This window comes from Falco rusticolus, chromosome 13 (assembly GCF_015220075.1).
Source record: "Falco rusticolus isolate bFalRus1 chromosome 13, bFalRus1.pri, whole genome shotgun sequence".
NCBI lineage: Eukaryota > Metazoa > Chordata > Aves > Falconiformes > Falconidae > Falco > Falco rusticolus.
In genome coordinates, this window is record NC_051199.1 from 25801495 (window position 1) to 25813646 (window position 12152).

The 12152-nt window shown below is 39.2% G+C and overlaps 1 protein-coding gene across 4 annotated transcripts in view; it reads right to left on the minus strand.

Annotated features, from left to right (window-relative positions):
• Positions 1 to 12152, minus strand: part of LOC119156560 (neuroserpin) — a 51772-nt gene that overhangs the window by 38883 nt on the left and 737 nt on the right. Inside the window, exon 1 of one of the 4 annotated variants that reach the window (XM_037406419.1) lies at positions 12001 to 12068. The exons of 1 other annotated variant lie outside the window; for it this stretch is intronic. The gene's annotated coding sequence lies outside the window, so the exon portion shown is untranslated. Of the gene's footprint in view, positions 1 to 10930; positions 11019 to 11508; positions 11914 to 12000; positions 12069 to 12152 lie in introns of those variants that run through there. 2 more of the 4 variants (XM_037406421.1, XM_037406420.1) reach the window with 2 other exon arrangements.

Here is a 12152-nt window from a genome sequence, read left to right on the forward strand (position 1 = left end):
TTTTAATTGGACTAAAAATGATGCCAGTTGAGATAGCCAAGTATGAAAGTATTGTGGACTTAAAAGTTCACATACTGCCAGTTTGGGCATGTTTTATTTCAGGCTCTATCTTTGGTATCAACCATGGAGAAAGAAGAAAAAAGCAATTAAAATATTAATCTGATTCTGTACACATAGTGGATGGGACAAGAAAACTCACAAACTGTAGTAACAAAACGTCAGACTGGACTTTAACAATAGTATTTTGATAGCAAAGACAATGAAGCTGTGGAGTAAGTTGCCTGGGGAGCTCTCTAGATCTACCCATATCCACTAGATCCCTTTAAGAAGGCTAGACAAGCATGTCAGGAGTCAAGAGACAGTTGACTGTGACTTGGGAAAGCAGATGAACTAGAGAATTGAGTTTCTCATATACAGAATACATTTTGTCTGTCCTCCATATTCTGAAAAAGATACGTACACATACATGTATACATACACATGTACACCTCTACCCATATATATTCTATGCCCCCATTTTAAGAACCATAAAGCTATCTACCCTCTAAATACTGAAAAACAGTGCTGAAAAGGACTTTAGTGACCTAATGAATAGTGAACTCACATGGAAGATGCATGAGAGGGAAAGCAAGAGAAAAAGACTACATAAATACACTCCCAATCTATGTTCTGCACAAATGAAACAATTGTTAAGGGAACACCAAGAAAGGTGCAGCTCAAAATCTCTATTGGTTCAATGATTTTGGAATTTTTTGCAAAGCAGGCAAATAAGGTTCAAATCTCTGTTCCTTATCAGGCATGGAAACACAGAAATAGTCACCATTTCCTGAGTTTTGTGGCTGGCATACAAACCCCATTAGGAACCAGGTTCTGTTCACTATTCATCTTTGCTTTTAAATAGAAGGCCTGAAAAATGACATTTTCTTTTCCCCCTTGGCTTGAGTTAGTATTACAAAAATATTTTGAGCTACTCAGAAAATTCTGCACGTTTAGCCACTCAGTCTGTAAGGGGGAAAAAAGTAAAATTACACAACTCAATTTGGCATTTAACATCCCAGGGCAAAGTCACTGTATGTCCACAGGAAGCATTAATAAACCTGGTTGATCTCACTTTATGAAGAGTTGCGATTACCATTTTTCAATAACTGAAGCTATGATACTTCTCATATCTTACAGATTTAAACCAAAATGGCAAAGACTACTTGAATTTAGCTCAAATGCCAGTTTATTGTGAACATGTTCTCTTTTTGTTCCTACATATCATGCCAAAATTCAGGGGTTGGATTTCTCAAAGTGCAGCGCACCAGAGCTCGGTTGAGAGCAAGCAGGAGTAGCCAAGCACATGAGAAAACAAGCCTCTATTTTGGTGCTTAAATGGGAGGTAAATATTCCCGGGGGGGGAAGGCACAAAAGAAGTATGCCTGTTCATTTTCAGAATTATTACATCTTAAGGACTATATGTAGAAATGGTCCCTTTTGCATTTCAGTTACTGAACACGTAAGTAGTATTTAAGAAGTTTCCTCTATGGAATAGAAAACATCACATATAATCCAAGACCCATTACAGCCAATTGAAATACATTAATTCTATTGCAATTTGCATATATGAAATCTGCATGCACACATTACAAAACCTTTCATAGGTTCATAAAATTATTTTTTTTGTAATGAAAAGCATAAAGTCTATTTAAGGCGGAGCCCATAACCTTTCTGCAAATGCAATACCACATATGAAGTTGAAAGACTCAAACTGAAGACAAAGATCTTTGGTTGCTGATACAGGAGGAATTTAGAGGTAGAACAGACATTTATTTTCAAATATAAGGGACCAGCAATAAAAGAAAAAAATGCTGAAATTACTCTGATCTGTTAGAACCCAAAAATGATTGCCATTTGCTGTATTTACCTCAGCAACCTGATGCCTTTCTTATAGGTTATTGATACTCAGCTTCTAAACTGCTACTGAAATACCACTAAGCAGTCGACTCTCATTCAAATACCAACTTGGCTGCCTCTTTCTTGTTTTGAAGATGGACAAAATAATTGTAAATTGCTACGTACCGCAATAGACTAGTAAACTCTAATGTTTCAATTATGAGTGAAAGTGAAGGGATACCTACAAAGGAAACAAAAATCAGTAACTTTTCTAGCCATACAGACACAATGGTTACAATGGAACAACATATAAGCAAACTTTATGAATTGTGTGCTAAATTATCTTCAGGTGTAAGTCTTCCAAGAAAATATACATATCATCAGCTCTTGTTATGCTTAGTTTGATAGAGAAACATGCTACCAACTCATCAGGTAATCACTTCCAATGTACCAAAGTATAGGAAGGTCTAAATACCAACTTACACAATATGTACTAATGCTTGCAATCCCTCTTTCCAGTACCAGATATAATAATGTCATAATTTTTGAAAGACATTTTTACTATACAGGGGCTACTGCTAATATCACTGTGCCAGGCCTTTATACTAGAAACTTCCATAACTTATGCAGTGGTTCATCCAGTATATGTGCACAAGATTTGCCCAAGGTTAAGTCTTACAATTTTAATAGTTTTTCAGATAAAAATATTCAGATTTTTACTCAAAAACAAGAAATGGTTCTGTTCCCACAGAAACAGTTAATCTAGGCTAATCTGTTTCAGAGGCTACAACCCAACACTACTCAGGCCTAGAAATATTCTAAAACAAACGTAAAAAAATGCACAAACAAGAAAATAAGCGATTTCCCTAAGCATTTCCATAGCTTGCATAAAGACATCAATTACCATAGCTTGTCTTCTAAATTAATGATACACAGTGATGGATTATTCATGCAAGTCGGCCAGCTGAACATTATACTTTGACTCTGGAGAGAAAGTATAGCATATCTTAATTAACTATATTTTGTGTAAGCCAAAAGACAGAAAAAATTTATTTCCCAAGTCAACCAGGTAAAATGTAAGAAAATAAAACTAGTGGCAATTTAAATATGAAAAAGTCTTCAGTAGTCTCCATAATCCATATTTAAAGGGAACTAGCAAGAGCAGGTTGCCTCAAGTGAACTCTGTAAAGCAGTTCCAAATTGCTGTTTTGTTGAACGAAGTGACTTCAGATCTACTCCATTCAAGCGTGGAAAAGATGGAAATTTAATATTAATACGCCATTTCCTGTCTATGCACAGCCTTGCAAGACTTCAGTGATGGCACAATTTCTTGTTTCAAAAGGATATCAAGTATTTTCACAGTCTTGATTGAAATTCAACTCAACATTGAATTTTTCTATGAGTGAGCAATACATTATCTCAAATATTTTCCAAATAAATGATGTATTCTAATGGCCTCCTTGAACGTACACAATATTTATGTGTTGTGTAAGTCTATTTATGATACTTGTTACTTTGATCAGGACAATGCAAAATGCCTCTACAATTCAAACAATATCTCAGATTTGCAATTGTTGGCTTTCAAAGCATTATTCCATCATTGCATTGAAAGATTTACAAAATAAAAACAGGAAGTCTATGATAAATGTTACCATTTATTCTTAGAGTAATTAATATGAATGATTTAGTATCTCTAAAAATCTATACCAAGCTGCTCTAGGATAGCAAAGACCACCATGTCTGCTGAATTACATGACCACCTAGTTGCTTACATGACTTCTATTATACAACACATTAAGGTTGTTAAAAGTATTAATCACATTCAAATAAACCTTTACCTTTTAACGAACTAACACCCACATGCCTCACACGCATTACTGGATTTTATTTTATGAGTAGGAGTCGTCTCTTTTTGTTTAATGGTGGAGAAATGCAGGTCAAGTATAGATTAAATTACTTGTCTATACCAAATAATCTAAAAAACCAGTATTTTTTTCTTCTTCCTTTAAAACTATCCTGTCCATTAGCATTACCTTCTCTGAGCTTCCAGAACAATCCTAGAGCCTTTGAAAGCAAAAAATTAATTTTGTCCTTGCTCTCTCAGTGCTTCAGCAATATTGCTGAGGATTCTTCTAAAGCCCTACAATTCTTAAGGAATAACTCAAAGACAGGATACTTACATAGATAAGGATTAGCAAAGAATGGTGAATATAAATTCAATTAGTCTCTACCAATACCAAAATGACAAATAGTGGGAACACACTATCATACAGCTGCTTCCATAGGACTTTCACTACAAGTAAAGATGATAGAGCTAGGTATTAGACCTAGCTCCTTGTAACAATTTTAAATGCAGATTTGAACTTACGTTGCTTTCCTCCCAAATACAAGATATCCTAGCGTCCTTGTACAGAAATATGCTACCTTCATTTCAAGGTTTTATTTTCACAGTGACTGAGTAAAAGCTTGTCCTCTTGAAGCTAAAAGGTATTTTGCTGTCACTTCATATATGAAGACCTACTATCACTTGTGGCAATTCACAAGTGTACTGTGTTTTAATATTGTATGTACATGCTCCTCCCACACATTTGTATCGAAAAATCACCAGTGGCATTTTTTTGCTTCATGCATATCATCCCCTCAAAACAAATCCACTTACAGTCAATTTGTTTCTTACTCACTTTCATGGGTATCTTCTCTATATGCCCTGCTGCTCCATATCCCCCGTAATTAGAGATTTCTTCTTGCTTGTTTTTCTCATGTTTGGTTTTCTTGGTATCTCCTCGTAGATCTAATGCCCTGCTTTCTTTAGTATTTCAGCACACACATGGTAGGGAGCGCAGATGGAAGCTGCCACCTACAGATGACGCCAAGTAGCTTCTGTGCAGGTGGAGACTCCAAAAGCTCTGAAATCCACAGAGGCTTCTGTGCTACTGTGACATTTTCTATGCCTCAGAGATGCTGGGGAGGACTAATCAAAGGCTCTCTCCTACAAACTGAGAATAAGCACAGTTGTTGCATGCAGCGACTACACAGGTGACAGTGAATTGAGGAGCTGCATTCAGGCACTCATGACATTCAGAACCTATCCCCAGTAAGAAGAATGAGAACGCTCAGAGCTACAAAGCACCACAAACACTGTTTCAGGCTGCTTAGTCCTATAAGGCTTCTTCCTTCTATGAAGGATGTTACTTCATGTCTTGCTGAATTCCTATTTCCTATTTAGAGATGCTCTTTACACACCTGACTCACTCAGGTTTGTCACATGAGGGGCAGGGGTAGATGTGGGAAGACGTTATTCATTAGCCATTCCCTTGTCTCTGGCTTAAATAAAAAAAAACAACAAACAAACCACCAAAAACTTTAAAAAACCAAACCACTTCTGGACAGGTTCACATGGGGGTGGGATATTTCACAGACTACTGTTTTCTGTTTGAACCAGTATAAATAAAACTACTCCTGCTTACTCTGAAAAGAAAGCCACATCTAGTACATCTCACAGTTCTGCTTCCTTGCAGCAGCATGTTCAGATGGCAGAATTAAGGAGTTGGACAATGCTGCTTGGAGATTAAAAGAAGCAAAGATCTACAGGCACACACTGCAGGAGCAAAAGCACCATGGGCATAGCAGGGGAAACGCTACAGCACGTAGAGGGAGATCTGGACGGTTGGTTAAGCCTGAGCACTGAAGGAGACTGATAAAAACAGACAAGCAGATGAAGAGGAAAGGCCCAATTCTGATGCAGAGGAGTGATGAAAGGCAAAGGCAAAACATCCCTTCCAGACCTTAACTACTATCAGTTATGGACAACACATAATCTCTGTCTGCAATACTTAGATCAACATTGCTGCAGGATGAAAATGAGATCATAGCAACCAAAAACCAAAACAGTGTTGAATTAAAAGGGTTCAGCTCCACATCTATGTTTATAATGCAAGTGCTAGATGGTTGCTCTTTTCAACACCTTGCCTTACTTCTCTTAAGAGATTCTCAAACACTGCTGCTCTCTTCTTCCCAGACCTCCACTGATAACTTCCTTAGATAAAAGAACAGACATGTTTGTGAATTCTGTGACTGAACTAATCACAGCCAGAGTTACAGGACAAGAAAAAAAGAAAAAGGATGGTCCATAGCACATGCAGTCGTGAAACAAGACCTTCTTTTTCATGCTGGACCATGAAGGTGTAGCAGGGACATTAAGGATCAAACTGAAAGTCTATTCTGTCCTCTTCAGCTCAAACATCAGCTTTACAAAATAAACGTTCAGGTAATATTTGGCAAGTGCGGAGTCAGCTTTGAGGTGGTGTGGGGTTTTTTTTAACAACAAAAACACCTGCTGCCTGTAATGTTACTGTGAATAAACAATGTTACTTTAATAAAGATGTTTTTATTCACCATATGTAAGCACACATGCTTTTTAAGACAGAGCAGGATTACTACAGGGTTTTAAAGGTCCATATCCAGTTTAATAAGAGAATAGTTTATTCCTCTTTAGTACTTGTAAGAATCATTAGACATCTTTCAACTCCCAGTAATTACTTTGGTTTTGGCAGACATTACCGTTTCCTCCTCCTGCTTTTTTGAATAAATCTGAAATTAACAAGTCAATAAACTGACATATTTACAGTAAAAATAACTTGGCTTCCCTCTCTTCTTCCTCCCACTTCTCATTTTTCTTTGCAGATGAAAAGGTTATCGTTCACCTACAGGCTTTACATATACTCACAGCAATTTGGGTAGGCACCTCCACACCTTTCCTTTAGATCAACAGGATCTCAAGTTGAAGACCTGGTCTACACTAAGTTGTGTTGTCTTAGGTTTCGATTAATAGCTTAAAACAGTTTCTTTTGAAAAAAAAAAAACAGAAAAAAAAAAAAAACCAATCAAGAAAACATGAGTTGCTCCAGTGAATTCAAATGGCTACAGGAAGTACACTATCATTAAATGCTCCAAGAACTGCTGTAATTTAAATGGGGGGGGAAAAGCATTTGAAAAGAGCAGTCTCAGTGTACCAATTAAAAAAGATGTCTTAAATCCTTAAACCTATTCTCTTTGTAACTACAAATTACATAACTGAGATGTATGGGGAAACTGGGGCAGTGAACATCACCTCAGACAGAAACATTAACTGAAAAATGACGTTTTGCTATACTGTCAAGGAAGGAGGCAATCCCCAGTGGCTAAGTGATCATGAGGAGTTCAGACAGGCTGTCTTTGGCAAAGTACCCATGCTCCTAACATTGCCTTGACATGACAAGGTCAGTTAAAAAAAAAGTCACATTAAAGAATAGATGTCCAAGTTCTCCAGCTTACTCCAAACTTCTGCAGGAGAATCAAGGGCTGGGAAGGCGTCGCTGCTCAAAAAGTAGCAGATGCAAAATGCAACTAGAGAGTAAGCATTTGGACTTATTATCTTATTGCAAGGGCAATTAAAGCATTCGCTTTCCTGTGGTGTCTGAGCAAAATTCTCAGAATTCAGTCAGAATTCAAAAAGCAAAACAAAACCAAAGGCTAAATATGTTGCTCAAAAGAGTTAGAAAGGAAACAACAGTTCTCTCTTCAAACAAGGAAATCCCCAAACCCACTGCACACACAGACACATGGATGACAAAAATAGATGAAAACAGAAGAGCACAGGAACCGAAGTTTCCCTGAGGTTTGGAAGAGATCATTCCTAGCTAACAAGTGCTTGGTTTTGTGTATTTAAGAAATTCCACTGCAGACATGGTACCGTCTCAGCTACAATTCTGACAGAACTGATCTTTCTAAAAGCAGCCAATTGTGCATTAGCTCCATCAAATCATCACAGCATTAGATTTGTAGACATATACAGCAGCGTGGAAATAGTTTACATTATTAAATAATTATTTGGTTAGGCATAACTGTAATAGTTCAAGATTGCAGGGCTGAAGTACACAAACAAGTGGAAAGGTATTTTCTGATTAACAGGCTAGCTATTTGGTTAAAACCGAGTACAACCACATAATTTTAATTCTCTTCTTCTAGACGGTATATTACTTGTCATTATTGATTCTTCCTGAAGGAATAGTGTCAAGTCTGAAAAAGTATTTCTCAAGATTTATCATAATATTTAAACACTCAACTAAACCAAAAATCCTTTACAACCCAGAAGGTCAAACCTTATTAATCCCAAAACCAGACACATATTTAACTCATTAGCTTGTATCAATAAGAAATTTTCTCATAGCTACAGCTGCTTTGCAATGACCCTAAAGACCAAAAAAAGGATGCGGATAACTCACACAGCTTTTATCACATTAGCCACAGTCTGCAGTTTTCATAATCACTAGCTTTGAAGTATATTAAACAAAGCAGAACGTGACCTTACAGTTGATATTTTAATCATACCACATAAGAACAATTCTTTATCATACACACATTATTAAGGCCACCAAACGAGATGCCACTCGGAACTACTCTAAACACAAACAGGCAGAACAGAACGCTACTGCTACACAGACAGGCCAAGTTAAGCAGTGGCTGCACTACCAGGAAGGTTCATGCTTTGAAATGCAGAGTCACTAGACCACTTCCAGCACCTACCTCCGATCTTGGCTTGGCTGAGGGATCAACTGGAAGTGGAATGTGTGCATGTGAGACTAATGGAAAACAAAATTGAAGCTTTTAATTTTAAAGTAATGCTACGCAGTGTCGCATTACTTAATAGCAAAATGCAGATTATCTTGTCTACATTTAAATTTAGTACAATATGTGGTTATCTTTTTAGAAACAGAATTTGTGGGAGGCAAAGTGAAAAAAGACGACATGGTATTCTTTCACTGAAGTCAGGAAATTGAAAATATTTCATATAGGAATTAATCAACTTAAATTCTCACAGTACTGTATTGTTAGAGACCTTCTCCAACATAAATCCCCCTTCCAATGACCGTACTAAGGTATTTACGCTACAAAACCCCCACCATATTCCTAATGTGATTGACACACTTCACTTCCACCTGCACTTGGTAATTTAAAGCAGTCAAAACGGCAGGGATGTAAAATAAGTCCAAAGCTTTACATTTGTTATTGAATTGTGGGATTATTATTTGTCTGAAAGTGGCTAGCTTCATTATCTCCAGAAGTTTAAAGAACATGTCTTGTTCTGTCAAGTCAATAATTCAAAATTCAGAAAGTATTTCCTTTCCTCCTGCAGGAACGCATATTGCATTATTTCTCCCCACTCCCAAGTTCCACTAACCTTTTATCATCCAGTTCACAAGACTAGCAGTGCTTGAAAGACATGAATTAAATGCAAGAATTTAAGAGATATTTCCAAATTTCACTACTCTGCTCTTTCAAGTATTTGCGCAAAAATACAAAGCTATCGCTAATCATAGTTGACTATATAGACGTCTTTCCCTACCATGTGCCCATTATACCGACCTGTAACCAGAGATACTGACTGTACCAGAGATAGTGCAAGAGTATATAAAATAAACTAGACATTAATTTTTGAAGACTTGTTTACATGCCAGAAAAATTAAGATGAGGACAACCTAAAGACTGAGCATAGGACAGACGTACATAACTCATATTTGACCTAGGCTTTACAAAGACAAGAATAATATATTGCCTACATGGATTGTCAGAAAGTATTTTTAAATGTATTCAGCTACACCAAAAATGTGTCTTTATGGATGATGAATTGAAAAGGACTTTAAAGAGCCAAGAGTAGTTAGATCTTGATATGATTAATCCTAAGCACTAACCCCTCGCCACTGTTAGTTTTGTGAGATTAGGAGTTGAATTAAATTACACATAAACACAGCATTTACATCTACAGAATAAATTTCAGAAGAGTTACTCCAACAATGTAGTGTTCCTAGAATTCTGCTAGACTATGCATGAATATATACACATTCTTCCATCTGAGAGGATGGGATGAGAAAAGGTCAAAAGACCCAAGTCTTAAAACATACACAAAAACACACCGCATCAGCAGGCTCCCACAGTAAGCAAGTCACTTAGCAACTCAAAGGTGCATTAATCCCAAACCATTTTTGGAATCAATTTGAGCCGGCAGTGCCGTAGCTAAAGCGTTCAGTAGGCTAACATACACACAGCATATTGTGTGGTTTCAACAATGAATATGAAAGTAGATGAGCAACAGCTTCATGAATATTTTCACATACATGTGAACAAATCATTTGCTGAAAATGGTAGATGGAGAGACAAAGTCAAAGCAAATTTAAAAACCCAAACTCAGTCTCAAACTGAACTTGAGAATGTGAACATAGAGCATAGGAAGTCTGGTAAAGATATATTTTGGAACTCATGACTACATTTAATAGCAAACTTAACACCGCCACAAGCCTTCACCTTGTATTACCTCTTAAATTGCCCTGTGTAATTCTGTAGACAACCCATACCTTAAAGAAAAAGCCATTAACTGTTCCTCCATCCTACCTCAGCAACTGTTCCTCATTACACTCAACAAACCCACAACTGTTATGAAAAACACAATAGATGTAAATTTAAAAAGTATGAATCTGGTCCAAGACCCCACTGATTTGGAAAAAAAAAAAAGTAATAAAAAAGAAGACAGAATTTGGAATAGTATTACAGAATTTATGGAGGTAGATAATATACTTTATTTTAAGTTTTAGCACCTGTAGGACTGTGGCTTTCTAGCTTAACTTTAAAATGTACCGATTTCACAGAAAGGATAAAATTCAACAGACATGCATTTGACTTAATGTATGTTATGAGATTTTGGTAAATGTCTCTCACCTAAGCAGAATAGCATCATTTTCTATTAGACTGAACTACTGATCACATTAAAAACGATGAGACAAGAATTGAGGAATCAGAGATTGCAGGTGATTAATATTAGACAATTCGTACACACTATTCTAGTTTTAAGTAGCCCTGTAATACCAAGATCCATGGAGTATTTGATATGTGAGAGATCATACAAAGACCCAATTAAAACAAAGTGGCAGGGGGAGGAGAAAATTCAGTACACGTAATAAAGTATAATAATCCAGATACTTTTTTTCTTTTTTTTTTTTTTCTACGTAGTGCTCTTGCTCACCTACGTGAAGGCGAGGGGGACTGGTTACATGCACATGATCTGCCTGCTCCCACAGACATCACAGTCTTCCCACTTTGCCGTCTCAGTGCTGCGAGAAGTTACAGCCAGCGTTTGACAAGTTTAATACTCTAGCTGTTCATTCACACGTTCGCATCGGAATTCATGTGTCTCATTAACATTAGGTAATAGGCAGCAGTATTTAAAAAAAAAAAGCTACTTTTAATACTGATGCATCAGGCACGCAGACACAAACCCAGAACTGAGTTAACATTTTAACAATTGAGCTCATTTTAAATTTAACTTAAAACTTTAAATCTTCAGGCTTACCAGGACAATTACCTCGACATAATACACAAGTTTACTTAATTGTTTGAACAGCCGAAAGAGGGAACACCCGGCACACACGTACGGTCTGCGGCGCAGGGAGGGAGCTGACAGCACGGAGCGTGCCACACGCCAGGGAAGCCCCTCAGAACCGCGCTCCGGGCGGGCAGCGACCCCAAAGGGCACGCAGACCCTCACGACACCGCCTGCTTCGGCACGGACGGGTTTTGAAGAAGTCCCGCCGCAACACTTACCACAGCCCAAGTTGACAACAAAGTGCTGGTGCCGAGCGCCGAGGCTGGCGAGCGGGGCTGCGGCTCCTCAGGGGCGGGAGCGGTTTCCCGCCCACCGCCGCCGGCGGACAGCGCAGGCAGGCGGGAGACAAAGGGCGACCCAGCACCCGCGGGGTGCCGGGCTGGTTTCTCCCCCTTCCCAAGTTCTCCCACCGCCGGGGAAGCACCTCCGTGCCCACACGCCTCCTCTCCCCGCCGCAGCGGGCGGCGCGGCGTGCGCAGCCTCCCTCCCCTCAGGCGCTAACGGAACGCCGCGGCGGCACCTTCCCGCTCGGCGCCAGCCCGGGCCGTAGCGGCGCTCCCACCGGCGGCCCCTGGAGTGGCCAGGCGTTGCTCCGCTACCGACACCCGGACACGCGTGCACAGCCACAGAAAGCTTCACTCAGTTGAAGAAATAAACTAGAGCCACCGCCCACGCACACACCGCCAGCAGCGAAGGGACAGCGCACTCACCGGCCCGCCGCCGCCGCCGCCACACCCCCACCCGCCGCCCGCCGCCGAACACACAGCTCCGCGCTCCGCCGCGGCTGTGCTCCCCCCGCCGCCACCGCCGGGGTAGTCTCACCGCCCCGCCCCGCGGAGGCCCCGCCCACACCCCGCCAGCT